Genomic DNA, 19247 nt, shown 5'->3' with positions numbered 1-19247 from the left:
AAAACCACTGCTATGTTATGTTAAATTACTCTATAATTCAGTAAATAGATCCCAATATAAACACTATAATATGTAGTTCATAAAATAGTTAATTAATGTGCTAATAAGCTAGTCAGTTCATAGGGGAGCAGTGAAACTTACTTTAAGTTTCTTAATTCATTGGGGGTCAGTGGAGTTTGCTCCTGCCTGCCCCTGTCATGCTGCTCTGAATTGTCTTTTGCTTGATATAAAAGTTGCGTAAGTTTCTAGGCAGTTTTTTCTAGGAAGTTATGTAAATTGCATACATTTTGACATAACTTTATACGTATAATTCACAATATGGCACAGCCCCTATGGGGACAAAGATTTCACCAGGTCCAGCACAACACCACGCCTTCTCCCACCGATGGAGGTCCTGCTCAGAATGTTTGCTTTTTCAGAACATCCCACTAAAATAAGATATATAGTATGAAATCCATGGTTAGACACTACATAGGATGCTCTAGGGAAGAGCGAACACTGAGTCATAAGACTTAATACGAGCCCTAGTAAGGGCAGTAAATCTAATAAATGATGGTTTCTTACAGTTATGCTATTAAGCAAGACTAGACACATGAACATCTAACCAGCCACTAGGGAATAAGGAAGTGTAGGGATTTAAATCTATAGGATAACATTAATCTAAGTCCAATGTACAAAAGTGATAGAGTGGTCTATATCTCCATCTATGTGTGTTAAGAAGACTATGGTGAGTAATTCACCAGCATAAAGAGCCAAATGTTTAGACTTCTAGCAGCTTGTCATGCCACAGCATAGGTAAGACCAAGCGCTGGTGATTTATTCCTGTTTTTAGTGTACAAATTGTAGCCAAATATTGCTTTAAGTTGCCATTCAGCCTTTAAAACAAGGAGCTACTTACAGGTGTAGGATAATTGGCTGTGGCTTAAAAGCTCCCAGTTTGCTCGTTTGAGTTTCTAAGTTAGGGATAAGTGCAACATGGTCTTACTTGATTTTAATTACACTACAGACAGGCAGTATAGGACTCACGTACTATGAGGGGCTTTGATGTAGCATGTGAGCTTACATGTTTTGGCAAAAGTGTGGTAATAACACCTCATTTTTTGGAAAAATTATTTTTAAAGGCAAACTGAGTGCTGGCAATCTTTCTCCTTTTTTGTGTAAAAACAAACATGTTGGTTAGACTGAGCGCTGACACAAAGGTTCTTCTAGCAGCTGGTCAATAATACAGCATGGGTTACACAAAGCATTTTATATTGTTTTATTTTATTTTTCTATTACATGCATGCATACATGTTTAAAGAGCTGATATGTACATCTGTGTTGCCATTTTTATTTGATGAAATATCCTAGTGTCTACTTGCCATACTCTGAGACACCAAGCATCAGTTTAATATAAAGGGTGGTTCACCTTTATTACAGTTACATTATAAATAGATACACTCAATGAAATCATATTTGCAAAATGTATCTTCAAAATAGCTACCTGTAAAGATAATGCTGAATAGATCTCTAGGTCTCTTTAGTGCATATTATTTTATTAATGTTGCACAGTGTTCTTTTAATATGTTAAAGCAATTTTTATTTCCATCTTAAGTGGCATTTATTTTTAAGTTCAGTAGGACAAAATTGTAAAAATGTTAGTTGAGGTTATACATAAGACAAATATTCTATAGAAACCGTTATACAAAATAACGGTTCCTGAGCTGATATACTGATGATGTGCTTCTCTCACTCTCAAGTTACACTGTAATACAAAAACTGCACTTGCTGTCATACATGTAGCTTAAAACACAGTTCTAATCCCAATGTTTTAATAAAATACCAGCCTATTACTACATTTTTACAAAAGCGCTTACATCTTATTTTGCTCTGATTGTACTGTATGCAAAGGACACGCAACTGTAATCTGAATAGAATTTAGAACAGATTTTGCTTTATAATCTTCCTTGGAATGCTGCTATCTTTAATCCTTTTGCAATCTGTTCATCTTTCAGGGAAACATCATGTGTTGTTTTTAAACAGTTTCTGTAAAATGTTTCCTTTCACATTAACTAAAGCAGGTTAACTAACGTTTGACTTTGTTACACCCAAAAATATACTTTTACTGCACATTTTCAAAAGACATTCCCAAAGGGTTCTCACTGTATCTGTTTTGCAGATGATGTATTTACTACAGCCATGCATTTAAGACAAAGCATAGTCTAAAGGTAACCTTATTTCTAAACCAGTTTTAGAGGTATATTTATTAAAGTGTAAAATATACCCCCCATAAATGTATACATTTTTTAGTTTCATATAATGTTTGTTTTGCTATAATCACTGTTAAGGTTGGCTGTCTTGAACCAAGATTTAGTCTCTTTTTGTTAACTTAGGCGATGTTTGTTATTTATGTTATATTTTTTTATATTTTTTTTTAAAGAAACCTTTCTGTAACTTTCTGCTTTGCATGAACCACTAATGAGTGATTAAACAGATTTTAGAGAACATTTAAGATCGAACCTTTGCCTTGATACAAGTTTTTGAGGCAAAAAAACTGTGATTGCAACTCAAATTAGAATAAAAAAAATGGCATCTGCAAGCTACAGAGTTTATGTAGAAGTCAACAGGAGATTTATATTCAAACTCAAGCTATTTTATGATTTGTTTTTGAGAAAAAAATTAAGATTTTCACATTTTGTTTAATTCATTAGTTCTTGTTGTTACCATAACACATTTTTTGGTTTATTTTTGTTATTTTTATTGACAGCAGCATAACTTCAGGGCACCAAACCCCCAGAAAATAATCTTCTGAGGAGGCCCAGGGTGCAAAATCCCTCCACCCACACTCAGATGTCATTTTGATTTTGAGCACTGAAAATGATAATACCAAGACACCAGAGATATTAAGTGCAATTGAGTCTGTTTCATATCAAAGTGCAAATATATAAAAAAGCAACCCAAGTGGATGCAATGACAATGCACCATTGTGGGTAAAAACATGCTTTCACACAAAATTGCACTTTGCACATCGCTTGTGGTATTAAATGAGCCTTTATGGGTTAGAAAAATATATTGCTGTCTCTAGTCTGCTTGTAAGTCTCCACTGTATATTGTGCTGCTGTGTGCCATGCGTGGCAACACAAGGATGCGTGCATCATAATGCAGGGATGCTATATATGCCCTTTCCGTTATTGGATTGGATTCCATTTGTCTCCCTCACCAGCTAGTGTTCTGTGCACAACTGAGAGTGTATTGTGTGGGGTGCTGTAAGGAAAGACTTTTACCAGCTACAGGTAAACTTTAGAGTATATCCAAGCTTAGGATTATGGATCCTGATAGGGAGACTTTCACTCTAGAACCTCTTTCTCAGCTGCTTTCACCCAAACGGTTCAGTAGTTTCAGGGTGGCTTCCAAAGTGTTCAGTCTTGGCTCATTGACCTTCAACCTGCTAATTTGTCTCCTCCTATTGTTCCACCTGCCTCTACTGCAGCTGCTTCACCTTCTCCTAAACCTAAAGTTCCAGTATGAGACAAATTTGCCTGCATTTGAAAGCAGTTGCAAACTTTTTGAAATAGCTGCAGCCTTTTGTTCTCATTTCAACCTAGACCTTACACATCTTAGCAAATTAAGGTGGGGCTCATTTTTTCTCTGCTCCTGGGGGAACCACAGACTTGGTCCACTTTATAGTAAATGTAAAAACTTTTTTTGCACCATGACATCCTTGTATAATGATCCCAAATAGCCAACTACTTCTGCAACAACCATTGAATTCTTGGTGCATTGAAACTTCCTATGGTAGATTATGCTGCTTAGTTTCAGAGATGGGCTGTAGGCACAAGTTGATCTAAGCCAGTTTTTAAACATCAATATCATTGTGATCTTTCTGGGCAGCTGAAGAATAAGTTAGCCAGGGTTAGTATGTCTGGTAATCTTAATGACTTGTTTCAGTTATCTGAACCAATTCTGAACCAATGCAAATTGGTCTGTTCTGGTTTGAGTCAGAAGGAAAGATTAAGAAGAAGATGTCTCAATCTTTTTTAAAATACCTTTATTGGGTTTTAGGAAAAGATACACAACATTTTTCATTTCACACAGTCTGACCTAAATCAGATGTGGTTCAACTGACCATCTCCTCAAGACCTGCCCAGTTTTTCTTGAGGTTAGGTTGGTGTTAAGAACCCAGCTACAGCTTCCTGGCAACTGGTAATAAAGGCACTCACGTATAATTCTAGAGCCAATGTGCCTGGGTGCAGTATAGCAGATATCACATAGACCATAAAGATACTTGTGTCCTTGCACTTCTATATAGGTTAGCTTGCAGTCTTTGCCTGCCTCCTGATCCGAATTGAGTTCTGCTGCCACAATTGATTCAGGGGAAACCTTCCACCAGTTGGACAACACTGTTCTAAAACATTCTGCAAGTTGTCAGTTGTGTGCAAGTCCAGAGGGCTTCTAGAATAATCCTCAGAAAAAGTTAAAACCCTTCAGCATCCAAAGATTTCCCAGATACATTTTTATATTAAGGGTGGTATTAACTAATATATTTCAGAGAGTTACAGAATTGATATTGTAAGTTATTTAAAAGCAGTTACCAGTCATAAACACATTTGTGAACTTGGACTTTATGTATAAAAAAGAGGAATACAGAGAATGAGTGTAATATAATAATTAGTTTGGTGGAAATATATATAATGTGTATAATGCACCTCCTATTGTAAAATATAAGGATGTTACAAATTACTGTGAGGTTTCATGGCAATATAAAGGAACAAATGATTTTCCATGTGAAAACAGTGAGCTATAGCTATTAGTGATGAGCGAATCTGTCCCGTTTCACTTCGCCCAAAAATTCACAAATCTTTCAAAAGATTTGAGAACCGCACAAAATTTTGCAGAACACCAATGGCAAAACACAGAAATTCGACCTCAAATCCATGCCTGGCAAATTATTTCACCCATCACTAATAGCCATCATTAAAGGGGTATTTCACCTTTAAGTTAACTTTTAGTATGTCACTTGGTCTTCATTATTTATTTTGTATGGTTTTTAAATTATTTGCCTTCTTCTTCTGACTCTTTCCAGCTTTCAAATTGGGGGTCACTGACCCCAGCTGCCAAAAACTATTGTTCTGTGAGGCTAAAATGGTATTGTTGTTGTTACTTTGTATTACTTTTATTTCTGTTTAGGTCCTCTATCAGTTTCTTATTAAAACCAATGCCTCGTCACTAAGGTAATTTTGACCCTAGCTAACTGCTGAAATTCCAAACTGGAAAATTGCTGAAAAAAAGAGAAATAATTCCAAAACCATAAATAATAAAAAATGAAGACCAATTGTAAATTGTCTCAGAATATTACTCTCTACATTATACTAAAAGTTAACTCAAAGGTGGACAACCCCTTTAAGATTTCCAATGGGTAGAAACTTTGAATCAATTTATTAATTTACTTAGTAATACAGTTATATTTTTTTCAAGACGAATTATTGTCTGGACTAAGGAGGAAGATGTGTTCAGATAGTCCAATTCATAGTATCCAAGGGGTTAAGAAAGCTTAGAGTGGTATTCAGGCAAACGTCTGAGGCAGGCAGCTATCAACATGGTCAAAATCAAGCATAAAGTCAGGAACCAGAAGATTAAGTCAAAATAGTAATTTAGGAACTCAGAGAGTAGGACCTATATTCAGGCATTGTGTCCTTGGCATACATTTATTTTGAATTTGGCACCAAACCACATTGTGATGATGTCATACTCTGGCACAGTGATGTGCTGGCGCCATGTGGTGGCAACAGGTGACGTCATTTGGGATTCAGCACTGTAGAAGATAGGAGCACCAATAGACACTCCTGACAGCATATAATAGAGTGTAATCATTTAAAAACAAATGTAAATAGTAAAACGTGCAAGATATTTCTAATTATAAATAATATGAATTACCAAAACATACACTTGAAAACACAAAATTAGTATTTCAACTAAGAAGAACAAACATTTAGGTAAGTCAAGAAGCATTCCAAGCTGGGGTTCCCTTGGAAGGCTTGAACTTGATGGACTTTGGACTTTTTTCAACCCAACTTAACTATGTAACTATATAACTATGTTTACATTATATGAGAGAGCAGCAATCTGAAATGGATGTTAAATATCAATATGAACATCATTCTGCCAAGTGCCAAGTTGCCATCCAAGTGTTAGATAAGCGCTAGAGATGTAGCGAACCTCACAAAAAAAGTTCGCGAACCCGTTCGCGAACTTCTGCCAAAAAGTGCGAACTTTTGCGAACTTTGCGAACCCCATAGACTTCAATGTGAAGGCGAACTTTAAAAACTAGAAAAGCCATTTCTGGCCAGAAAACTGATTTTAAAGTTTTTTAAAGGGTGCCACGACCTGGACAGTGGCATGCAGGAGGGGGATCAAGGGCAAAAAATTCTCTGAAAAATACATTGTTGACACAGCGTTGCGTTTTGTGCTGTAAAGGGCAGAAATCACACTACATTTCTAAACTTGTGTAATAAACTGCTTTAAAACATCCGGCGTCTACATGCCAATCAAGTCGTGTAAAGGTTACTAGCCGGTTCACATGCAATTGTGCAGTACACAATGAAAAGAAGAGTAACAGTAATCAGAAAATAAAAGCAGTCCTCACAAGGACTATTGGGTTACAGCAGATGAGATCAGCAGGACAGCTGCCTGCCCACAGCAGCTACATACAGAGCAGTAGAAAGTAGATTACTAGTCAGCAAAGCTACCTAAACTGTCCCTCAAACCCCTGCACAGCTCTCTCCCTATGGGCTAATACAGAGCAGTAGAAAGTAGATTACTAGTCAGCAAAGCTACCTAAACTGTCCCTCAAATCCCTGCACAGCTCTCTCCCTATGCTAACTCATCAAGCACACACAGGCAGAATGTAAAATGGCTGCTGGGCTTCGGTTTATATATGGAAGGGAGTGGTCCGGGGGTGGTCCAGGAGGGAGAGCTGCCTGATTGGCTGCCATGTATCTGCTGGCTCTGGGGTGAGAGGTCAAAATTTGGCTCCAGCTAAGGCGAACCCAAAATTGCGAACTTCGCTAAAAGTTCGCGAACTTGTGAACTTGCGAACACCTGATTTTCGTGCGAATTAGTTCTCCGGCGAACAGTTCGCTACATCTCTAATAAGCGCAATTAATAAACTGAATTTGGATGAACCTGTCTCTGACCTTTTATTTGCACCTACATGAATCCTTTGGATTATTTTACATAATGTAAATGCATTCTTTATTTTGCTTATACTTTAAATGTTCTGCTTCAAAATCCTGAGGTGCATTAACACAACTGTATTGTGTAGTGATGGACGAAATGTTTCACCAGGCATGGATTTGCGGCGAATTTCTGCGTTTCGCCATTGGCAGATTGTATCGCGAAACAGATGAAAAAATTTGCTGCGGAAAAATTTGCCACGCATCCAAAACTTGTTGTGGGTGACAAAAGAATAGCCGCGGGCGACAAAAGAATAGCCGCGGGCGACAAAAGAATAGCCGCGGGCGACAAAAGAATAGCTGCGGGCGACAAAACAATAGCCGCGGACGACAAAACAATAGCCGCACAACAAAACAATAGCCGCGGGCGACAAAAGAATAGCCGCGCAACATAAGAATAGCCGCGGGCAACAATTTTTTTTGACATGCAACATTTTCAACATTTCGCAAATTTTTCAGCGAAGCGAAACGGGACAGATTCGCTCTTCACTAGTATTGTGTTTTATACAATATATTTATTATTTATATACACTTAGGGGCACATTTACAAAAGCACGAACGGTCGAGCATTCATGCGAACGCTCCGAGTGTATTTTCGCTGATTTTTTTCGGGCGTCCGCACGACTTTTTCGTACGGCGCACAACTTTTTCGTACGGCGCATGACTTTTCCGTACAGCGCACAACTTTTTTGGACGTTTGCACGAAAAAATCGGAAAGGTTTTACCGCTGTTTAAAATTGTTCGGTACGAAAATTTCGGGACTTTCGGATCGCCAATACAATATTATCGTGACTAATACGATTTTTTCGTAAGCATTTTCGTGATATTTGCGATCTTCCGAAATTTTCGTTTCCAATACGATTTTTTCCCATTCGTGATTCGGATTCATGGATTAGTAAATGTGCCCCTAGATATCCATATTATAATAACTTAAAGCATGGACACTTAACCCTGAATATGTCATACATTCTATAAACAACACACTAGTGCTGATATAGTTACAGTAAGTAATCTTTTATCCAGAATATTTCGTTAGTTTTGCTTTCAAGATAAGAATCATATTGGTAATGTGTAGCAGCTATTTTAAAAATATAACATTTTTACCCTCAACATGCTTTTATGTGAGCTTTATTGAGGGTGAAGTTCAACCTTTGTTGCAGGGTGGCCTAGTCTACTTAAGTGTGTAGCATAACCAAAGTGAATAATAACACAGAACTTTTAAAAATTAACCAAAATCAGAAATATCAACACTAATGTGGATACTCATACACACGGCAGAATATGTTTTGCTTGCTAGGCTTGGTTGGTTCATCACAAGGGGGTTGAAGACTTTGCTGCTTTGTATATAAAATGAATGACTATGAAAGACACATTCATTTATACATAATGTTCCATTTAGAGTGGCAATGACCTTGAAACTGTGAAGCAGTGAATTTGTAAAGGAAAATCCATTAATCTTGATGAGAGTGAGAGAAAAAAGGTTTGCATCAATGAAAAAAGTATCAGTTATACATAACACAATAGGCAATACATAATAGAATGGTATTAGTGGTGTGGCCTGCATACACCAGTTCTTCCTCTAATAGCTGATACTTACTATAGGAAAGATAGCACTAAAATTAGGAATTATAGTTTTCCTTTATTTCATATTAGCAAACTAAAAAAATAACATTTCTATTTAAAAAAACATTTTCAAAACGCATCAGTTAATAGAGCTTTTCCAGCAGAATCCTGCATTGAAATCTGTTTTTTAACAGTACAAACATATTTTTTTATATTAAATTTTGATTTTGAAACTTTACATGGGGATATCCATATTCTTAATTTATATATAATTAAAAGGAACATTACATTCTCATTAATAATTTATAATCACACATTTTTTTTTTTTTTTTTTTAAATCCACCCTAAGCTGACCCCTGGCCCAATAGTATTCACAAGATCAAACACTCTAACACTAGTAAGCAGAATACTCCAGCCTACTAAAGAATTGTGCTACTAGCCAGGTGAATGACAGATTCAGCTCTCTATGTGTAGCAGATAACTAAGGCTGAGTGCTAGAGCTTTTTAATACCATTGCACTGGGGGCTGATTATAAGGGAAAACTATTAAAAAATAATTGTCCTGTTACTGGCCCTATCAATATATTCAATGTCATAATAAATAGACAATCATACTATTTTCTGCCATCAAAGTTTCATGTGTGTGCTAAAATTATAATGACTTACAGCGTAGATATATAGATAGATATGATATATATTTATATAAGATTTAAAAAGGATTGGACCAACTATGAATGGATCCAATTAGAGATCCAGCCCAAATGGCAAATGTATGTGATATCATATGTATCAAAAATCTTATGATGTTAACTGTTAATTAATAATGTTGGATTCTGATTTGATTTTGTAAGTAATTATGGTTAATGGTTATTTTTTTTTTAATAAGGCTACATGTGCTTTAATGGGTTAAAGCTTTTCATAAATAATGTATATTTCCCTGGAAAACAATCACTTCCTTGCAGACCCTAATGAAGCATTTTTTTACCCATAGTCAAAGTTATTCACCAATAATTACTATCATTGTAAAAAAAGAAAAATATATTATGGCCTTGTTTACTTGTTTGTATATATTCACATAAAATGTTTTGTTTCTCTTTTTAAACACATTGTACATAATAATGTTATACCAACATCTCCATACCAGTGAAGTAGATGATTAAGTGGTCTTGAATAATGTGCGCAATCATTGATAATTGAAATAACCTTCACTTAGTGAATTTTATTTGATTCTCCAGTTTTGCAAATGACCCCCTGCCCTTTTTCTGCTCTGCAAACTTGAATCTGCAATTAAAAGTTAAAAAAGAAATAGTGGATTAATATGTCTCTTCATTTCATTTTACACAAGAGAGCTGTTTCGTTGGCTCATAGTAATTAACTTATGCTGCATCTGTTGCACGTATATGGAAACCTGTAAAAACAAACTACAGGAAGCAATAATCCATAATAATAACATTCAGTGCCAAAGGACAAGAGCTGTAATGCATGCTGAGCAAACCAAAGTAAAAATTTATGCCAAAGCATGTGGACATTTGTACATAGGCAATGGCCTGCAGTGACTATGAAGCTTTTTAAGAAAACTCAAATGGAACTTTAAAAAGTGATCACATTGTACCTGAAGCTAAACTCTATAGAGGAAAATGCAAAATATGAAAGCCTGCCAAACTTTCCCTACGCACAGGGGGAACTGCTATAAATGTTTCACTGATCTTTACTAGTGTTATGTGAATTTTATATACCCAAACCTATAACACTTGAATATTATTGTTTTTGCACTTCTTAACCTTTTCTGCAAATTCTTTTTACACTTGAATTTGCTATTTTTTTCTAGCATTACAGTAACAAATACACTGTAACACACAGTGGCCTGACTCTAATTTAACCCTTTAAGTGCCAGCCGAATTCGTCATTTCGGTTCCCCCCAGTGCCAGACGTTTTTTAAGCATTTTGTACTCATTCGCTTTAACAATGTTTTTTGGTAGGAAAACCTCCATGAAACTAGGGAAATTATATATTGTTTTTTTCGTCACTAATTGGGCTTCGACATACATACCAAATTTTATAACTTTTATGGAGATATGATGTGTATTTTGGGTGAATTATGTAAAAAAAAAATAAAATTATGAAAAATTTCTGTATATTTTGAGTTTTTTTTCCATAGAAAAGTTAATTTTACAAACTTTTTTTTGTTGTTTGTAAAAGCCCTGATACTCCCAAGTCCAACGATACCAAATATGTGGTGGTACCCCACAGTTCCTGTCCAGAAGTAACCCCCAAACTAAAGCAATACTTAGTACAATATCACACCAGAACAAAGCGGAAAAGCGCTTGTAACAGTTGATGCAGCATAACTTATATGTAAATCTAAAATATCCCCTCATGTTTGGTATCTTTAGAAACTACAGACCTTCAGGTTTCTAGGTGCAATGTAGTTTTCACTAAAAAGCCAAATACCTTTTGTCAGTGCATTGTGAAATTTGGAAGTTTTTTTGACATTTTTTTTTTTTTTCTAAAACGTAAACTTGGACGCATGATCAAATGTGGATTTGACAAAAAAAAATCTCATAAAAATTTTCTAACAAAGGCAAATTTGAAAGACAAATTTCTACTGAATAAAATGATGCCCCATATGTATGGGTGCACATAAAGACATGGGCACCAAACACTCCAAAGCAGGGGCAATGCACAAGGGCAATTACAGCTAAAAATGTGGGTGCTGTGCTCTATGTGCACTACCTGCAGTTTTTCAGTGTTAACCCCCCCTACTTGTGAAATAACCCCCACAAACTATATATTTCTGAAAAGTGCACACCTTCAGCTATTCAGAGACACCACTCTTCTCTTTCTACATAGAAAATTGTGGCCGCAGTCCCTTGCAGAAGTCAGCGCTTTGGTCAGAAATCGAGGAAAAAACTGATAAAAAACCTAGATTTCTCCCCAAAATCTCCATGGCAACTACCAAAAACTTACTAAACATCAATCTGCAAGTTCCCCTGAATAAAACAATACCCCATATGTATGGGTGCACATAAAGACGTGGCCACCAAATGCCCCAAAACAGGGGCAATGCATAAGGGCAATTTCAGTTGATATTTTGGGGGCTGCGCTCTATGTGCACTTCCTGCAGTTTTTCAGTGTTAACCCCCCCTACCTGTGAAATAACCCCCACAAACTATATATTTCTGAAAAGTGTACACCTTCAGCTATTCAGAGACACCACTCTCCTCTTTCTACATGGAAAATTGTGGCCGCAGTCCCTTGCAGAAGTCAGCGCATTGGTCAGAAATCAAGGAAAAACCAGATACAAACCTAGATTTCTCCCCAAAATCTCCATGGCAACTACCAAAAACTTACTAAACATCAATCTGCAAGTTCCCCTGAATAAAACGATACCCCATATGTATGGGTACACATAAAGACGTGGCCACCAAATGCCCCAAAACAGGGGCAATGCATAAGGGCAATTTCAGTTGAAATTTTGGGGGCTGCGCTCTATGTGCACTTCCTGCAGTTTTTCAGTGTTAACCCCCCCTACCTGTAAAATAACCCCCACAAACTATATATTTCTGAAAAGTGCACACCTTCAGCTATTCAGAGACACCACTCTCCTCTTTCTACATGGAAAATTGTGGCCGCAGTCCCTTGCAGAAGTCAGCGCATTGGTCAGAAATCAAGGAAAAAACAGACACAAACCTAGATTTCTCCCCAAAATCTCCATGGCAACTACCAAAAACTTACTAAACATCAATCTGCAAGTTCCCCTGAATAAAACGATACCCCATATGTATGGGTACACATAAAGACGTGGCCACCAAATGCCCCAAAACAGGGGCAATGCATAAGGGCAATTTCAGTTGAAATTTTGGGGGCTGCGCTCTATGTGCACTTCCTGCAGTTTTTCAGTGTTAACCCCCCCTACCTGTAAAATAACCCCCGCAAACTATATATTTCCAAAAAGTGCACACCTTCAGCTATTCAGAGACACCACTCTTCTCTTTCTACATGGAAAATTGTGGCCACAGTCCCTTGCAGAAGTCAGCGCATTGGTCAGAAATCAAGGAAAAACCAGATACAAACCTAGATTTCTCCCCAAAATCTCCATGGCAACTACCAAAAACTTACTAAACATCAATCTGCAAGTTCCCCTGAATAAAACGATACCCCATATGTATGGGTACACATAAAGACGTGGCCACCAAATGCCCCAAAACAGGGGCAATGCATAAGGGCAATTTCAGTTGAAATTTTGGGGGCTGTGCTCTATGTGCACTTCCTGCAGTTTTTCAGTGTTAACCCCCCCTACCTGTAAAATAACCCCCACAAACTATATATTTCTGAAAAGTGCACACCTTCAGCTATTCAGAGACACCACTCTCCTCTTTCTACATGGAAAATTGTGGCCGCAGTCCCTTGCAGAAGTAAGCGCATCGGTCAGAAATCAAGGAAAAACCAGATACAAACCTAGATTTCTCCCCAAAATCTCCATGGCAACTACCAAAAACTTACTAAACATCAATCTGCAAGTTCCCCTGAATAAAACGATACCCCATATGTATGGGTACACATAAAGACGTGTCCACCAAATGCCCCCAAACAGGGGCAATGCATAAGGGGGGGGCTGTGCTCTACCTGCAGTTATTTAGTCTAAACACCCCCATACCTGTGAAATAACCCCCACAAACTATATATTTCCAAAAAGTGCACACCTTCAGCTATTCAGAGACACCACTCTTCTCTTTCTACATGGAAAATTGTGGCCACAGTCCCTTGCAGAAGTCAGCGCTTTGGTCAGAAATCAAGGAAAAACCAGATACAAACCTAGATTTCTCCCCAAAATCTCCATGGCAACTACCAAAAACTTACTAACCATTAATCTGCAAGTTCCCCTGAATAAAACGATACCCCATATGTATGGGTGCACATAAAGACGTGGCCACCAAATGCCCCAAACAGGGGCAATGCATAGGCAATTCAGTTGAATTTGGGGGCTGCGCTCTATGTGCACTACCTGCAGTTTTTCAGTGTTAACCCCCCCTACCTGTGAAATAACCCCCACAATCTATATATTTACGAAAAGTGCACACCTTCAGCTATTCAGAGACACCACTCTTCTCTTTCTACATGGAAAATTGTGGCCGCAGTCCCTTGCAGAAGTCAGCGCTTTGGTCAGAAATCAAGGAAAACCAGATACAAACCTAGATTTTGGTCAGAAATCAAGGAAAAACCAGATAAAAAACCTAGATTTCTCCCCAAAATCTCCATGGCAACTACCAAAAACTTACTAAACCTCAATTTGCAAGTTCCCCTGAATAAAACGATACCCCATATGTATGGGTGCACATAAAGAAGTGGCCACCAAATGCCCCTAACAGGGGCAATGCATAACGGGGGGCTTTGCTCTACCTGCAGTTATTTAGTCTAAAACACCCCCATACCTGTGAAATAACCCCCGCAAACTATATATTTCCAAAAAGTGCACACCTTCAGCTATTCAGAGACACCACTCTTCTCTTTCTACATGGAAAATTGTGGCCGCAGTCCCTTGCAGAAGTCAGCGCTTTGGTCAGAAATCAAGGAAAAACCAGATACAAACCTAGATTTTGGTCAGAAATCAAGGAAAAACCAGATAAAAAACCTAGATTTCTCCCCAAAATCTCCATGGCAACTACCAAAAACTTACTAAACCTCAATTTGCAAGTTCCCCTGAATAAAACGATACCCCATATGTATGGGTGCACATAAAGACGTGGCCACCAAATGCCCCCTAACAGGGGCAATGCATAACGGGGGGCTTTGCTCTACCTGCAGTTATTTAGTCTAAACACCCCCATACCTGTGAAATAACCCCCGCAAACTATATATTTCCAAAAAGTGCACACCTTCAGCTATTCAGAGACACCACTCTTCTCTTTCTACATGGAAAATTGTGGCCGCAGTCCCTTGCAGAAGTCACGCTTTGGTCAGAAATCAAGGAAAAACCAGATACAAACCTAGATTTCTCCCCAAAATCTCCATGGCAACTACCAAAAACTTACTAACCATAAATCTGCAAGTTCCCCTGAATAAAACGATACCCCATATGTATGGGTGCACATAAGTACATGGCCGCCAAACCTGAAAATGCATAATATTGGGGCTGCACTCTATGCACCCCTTTTTTTTTTGCCTGCACCCGAATGAATGGAATACGCTCGGGTGCAGGCACATGTAGCCGATATACGCATGAAAACGCGTGAGAATGCAAAGTCTCGCGTTTTCATGCGTATATCGGCTACATGTGCCTGCACCCGAGCGTATTCCATTCATTCGGGTGCAGGCACAAGTAGCAGGCGTAGGGCTGAATTTTCGGCAAGCGTTTTTCCACTTGCTGAAAAAATCAGCCCTACGCCATGTGTGGCATCAGCCTAACCCTTGGCAATAGAAACTACCAGAACAATCTTAGCACCTCTGGACCTTTCTAGAACAACTGAAATCAAATGAAGTTAAAATGGAATAAAACCACTAAAAGCAATCAAAGAACAATAATTGCAATGAAATCGGTGATCAGAGCCCTGGATCCACCAATGTCACTGCAAAAGCAACCTTTTTGGGGCACTAAATACACAATAAAGAACAATGCAAAGATAAAACACCATAAAATCAGTAAATTCAAATAAAAACCGCTCAAACCAACAGAAGAACAATTATTGCAATGAAATCGGTGGTCAGAGCCCTGGATCCACCAACGTCACTGCAAATTCAGCACCCAATAGCAATACAAAAGTTATAGTGCAATAGAATAATTCAAAAACAGAAATCAATTATGAAAATGCAAAAAAAACACTAAAATGCAACCAAATAAATCAGATAATTATAGAGCAAGATCAGAAATAAAGTTTTAGTAAAAAAAAAAGACTGCCAGAGAAAGCAAAGAAAGAAAGAAAAGAAAAGAAAGAAAGAAAAAAAAAAAAAAAAAAAAAAGTGTAAGTGTGTGTGTAAGTGTCTGTGTGTGCTTGGGAAAGTTGTAAATAAGTGTGTATGTGTACAAAAGTGTAATAATGACAAAGATAGAAGAAGAAATGGAAAAAAAAAAAAAAAAAATTTTAGACAGTTGAGATAGAAATAAGCAAAATAAACAGTGGTTAGAGAGTTGTAGTTCAGCTTACACAATGCAGGCAGGCGATCAGGGCGACCAATCTGGCAGGAAGGCAGCAGGAAGGCAGCAGGGGGGCTCCAGCAGTCTCACGTGGCAGCAGAGTGAAGAGGCGACGGCGGGGGCGGCGACAATTAAAGGGACAGCAGTGGACACGTCATCAATGCGTGTCCACTGCTGTCATTGGCTGAGGACCGGATCGCGCGGGGACCCGGTAGTACCTTATGCTCGTTGCCTAGGGGGTTGTGCAGGCTTTACAAGCGCTGCGCTGCTTTAAAAGCGAGCGCAGCGCTTGTAAACCCGTTAGTGCTGTAGGACGTAGATTCTACGTTCTATGGCACTTTGGTCCCTTGGTACCTAGGACGTAGAATCTACGTCCTATGGCACTAAAAAGGTTAAGGATAAATACATTTTTATTTGTCATTTATCTACATTTTTTGTACAAATATTGTACCTGGGAGCAACTTTGGAAAAGGTTAATAAGAGCTACTGTATGGTAGTATATGTAGTGGCAAAATAATCCCCCAAAAACACATTGAAGTTGGAAGAAACTAATGTGTTATTATTATTATTATTATTATTATTATTATTATTATTATTATTGGAATTCATATCGATTACATTGTCCACATATCATGATTTTGAATGTAATTGAATGTGTTAGGGGAAACAAGTGCAGAAATCACAGAACTGCAGTGCAATGGGAATGGTAGCTGCCAAATATGTGAACTTTCACACTGACTGAAGAAAAAAATCTGCTAAAAGGTGGGAGTCTCAGTTCACATAATGAAGGCTGCATAGGGGAAGACACAGAGACGGGGAAAAAGAAAACCAGTAGTCCTAGTAGGACTTTCTGGCCATAATTAAGAAGGAAACAAGTATTCTAAATTCTAAAAAAATTGTTTATGATGTGTGGGTGGGTGTTTTATAGTTGGGGCTAAGTGATAGTGTTTTTTATCTGTGAGTATTGTTCACTAAAATAGAAACAATATATGTTAACACTGACACTAAATTTGCTAATTGATTGTGAGCACTGATTGGTTAATTTTTGCATTTATGCATGCACCTCACTTCCTTCCCTCATCCTGATGACGATCCTGTGGGGATCGAAATGCATAGATGCGGTGATTGAATAAATGGACTGTTTCTATATACAATGCCATGAGTGCTCTCTTTACATGCGTTTTATATATATACTGTATATAGATTTATACATACAAATCAAATCTAAATAGGGTCAGATATGCTGGGAAGATGCAGTACTTGTCAGCCATGAAAAATGATGCAGTTGATCATTCTGACAAGATCTGGTGCAACTTAGACAAAATAATAATGATGAGGAAACTACTCTCGATGAGCTGAGATTAGCTAGGTGAGGAATCCCTTGGTGTCTGGGGAGTAAAGATATAGGCATAAAATAAAAAAAAAGTGTTTAGAGGTTCACTATTCTATAGAAAATAGGGAAAAACTAGAAGGGCATGTCAGGGTAGTATAGCTCTCAGAAAACATGTATCAGTCATTGATATCTTGGCCTAAAAGTGCCTTTTCCAGCTAGTGATGGTAAAAAAATGGGTCACACTGGACTCCTCTTCCCAGATGGGTCCTTGGAGCAGGTAGGGGGGGGGTTGGGTCTCTACACCTCTTTGTTGCCAGAGGTTCTTGCAAATGAAACAAAAAGGGTTTATAGTCAAACACACTGCAGGGTTTACTCACAGATCAGTTGAGGTAGTATTGTTGTTGTTGTTGTTGTTAGATGCAGTCATGAATAGAGCTGAGCAATAAGACACCACTGTGGAGATGCTAGGCAGGTAACTGTTGGCCTGGACACCTTGAAGGAGTACAGAAGAAATTGTGAATACACCCCTTTTAGGCTACCAGCTAGTGGTCTGGATCACAGCAGTAGAAATGGTTCCTTTATTTTAGTAGAGCTACATCTCCTTCCGATTTTAAACATTTTTCTCCTTAGTTATTTCTAAACCTCGGGTTGAGGATCTTAGTTCATTCCAACTTATTGCTTCCTACCATTGTTTTCTGTCCATAAAATGTAACAAACCCTGGGGATAAATATTAATGGTTACAGCTTTACTGACAATTAAGTAGCAATCACAATACATAGTTAAATTGTACACCAAATATGCAGATTATTCACCAGGTAATTGATTCCCAAAGTTAAATATCAAGAATTACTTTTACTCATTGTAAAGATTGCTGGGACAGGTATAGGATCAATTACCCGGAATGCTTGGGATCTGCCATACCTTTAGTTTTTAAAAAAAAATGTTTAAACAAATCCAAAAGGATTTTTGGCACCAATATGGATTCATGCAGTTAGTTACCATGAGGTACTGTGTTATTATAACAGAGAAACTGTAAAGATTCCTACGCATTCCTACGCATTTGCCGTTTTACAGAGGTTAATCATCTCCTTAATATGTACTTGATACTTGCACTCAAGGACAAACAATAATAAGCAGAAAATAAACACAGTTTTCAATCCTGCATTTGCTTTTGTTGGTCTACTCAACACTGTCATTTATTTGTGATAAAAGTAAAACAAAAAGCAATGTCACAAAATCTAAAAATTTTTAACAGGTAGCTATGTATGTAAGTACCTTTTATATACATTAAATAAAGGGAAGAGTGTGTCATACTTACCGCAATCTTTCTTTCTGTGACAAACTCCATATCAGTACGCACTGGGAGAGTGCCTCCCCTCGGCTCCTATCAGAAGCACCCCCCCCCCAAATCTTTAAGAGACCAACCCCACCCCCTACTGGCATTTGTAGCAAGCTTCTAAAAACTCTATTTCAGTTCTCATTTGGATGAACAAGCTACTATTTCCTCAATGAGAGGGTAATAGGCTCTTTCAATCAGAAACCTGTAATAAAGAATACAGGTCAAAAAACCTGACCTGTATCCCACTATACCGCTCAACTTTGATCACAAGTACCTTGGGCTGCAGTAGCATGAACCCCAAGACTCCTACTCAGAATAGCACCACTAACCCTGTATCAACCATACTTTCATAACTTGGCAAATCTACCTGCCAGAAGTGTTTACCTGAATAACAAGCAATATATATTTAGACTTATCTATCTTCAGTGCCAGAGAAAATAAAGATTCAGTGAACATCAGCATCTCTAATGTCTAAAGGACACTCTGATTGTTGATAAACGTCCTGTAACCTGAAGCAGAGGTCGGAGAAATACACACTGACACACACACAAAACACAAAAAAAAAAAATACTGCAGTACCAGAAATGCAACTGGACCTTATTAAGTACAAACCCTAAAAACCCAGAGAAAACTAATGTCTGTATAGACACCTCTAACGGGTATCTTACC

This window comes from Xenopus tropicalis, chromosome 2 (assembly GCF_000004195.4).
Source record: "Xenopus tropicalis strain Nigerian chromosome 2, UCB_Xtro_10.0, whole genome shotgun sequence".
Lineage (NCBI taxonomy): Eukaryota > Metazoa > Chordata > Amphibia > Anura > Pipidae > Xenopus > Xenopus tropicalis.
Note: the sequence above shows the minus strand (reverse complement) of the source record.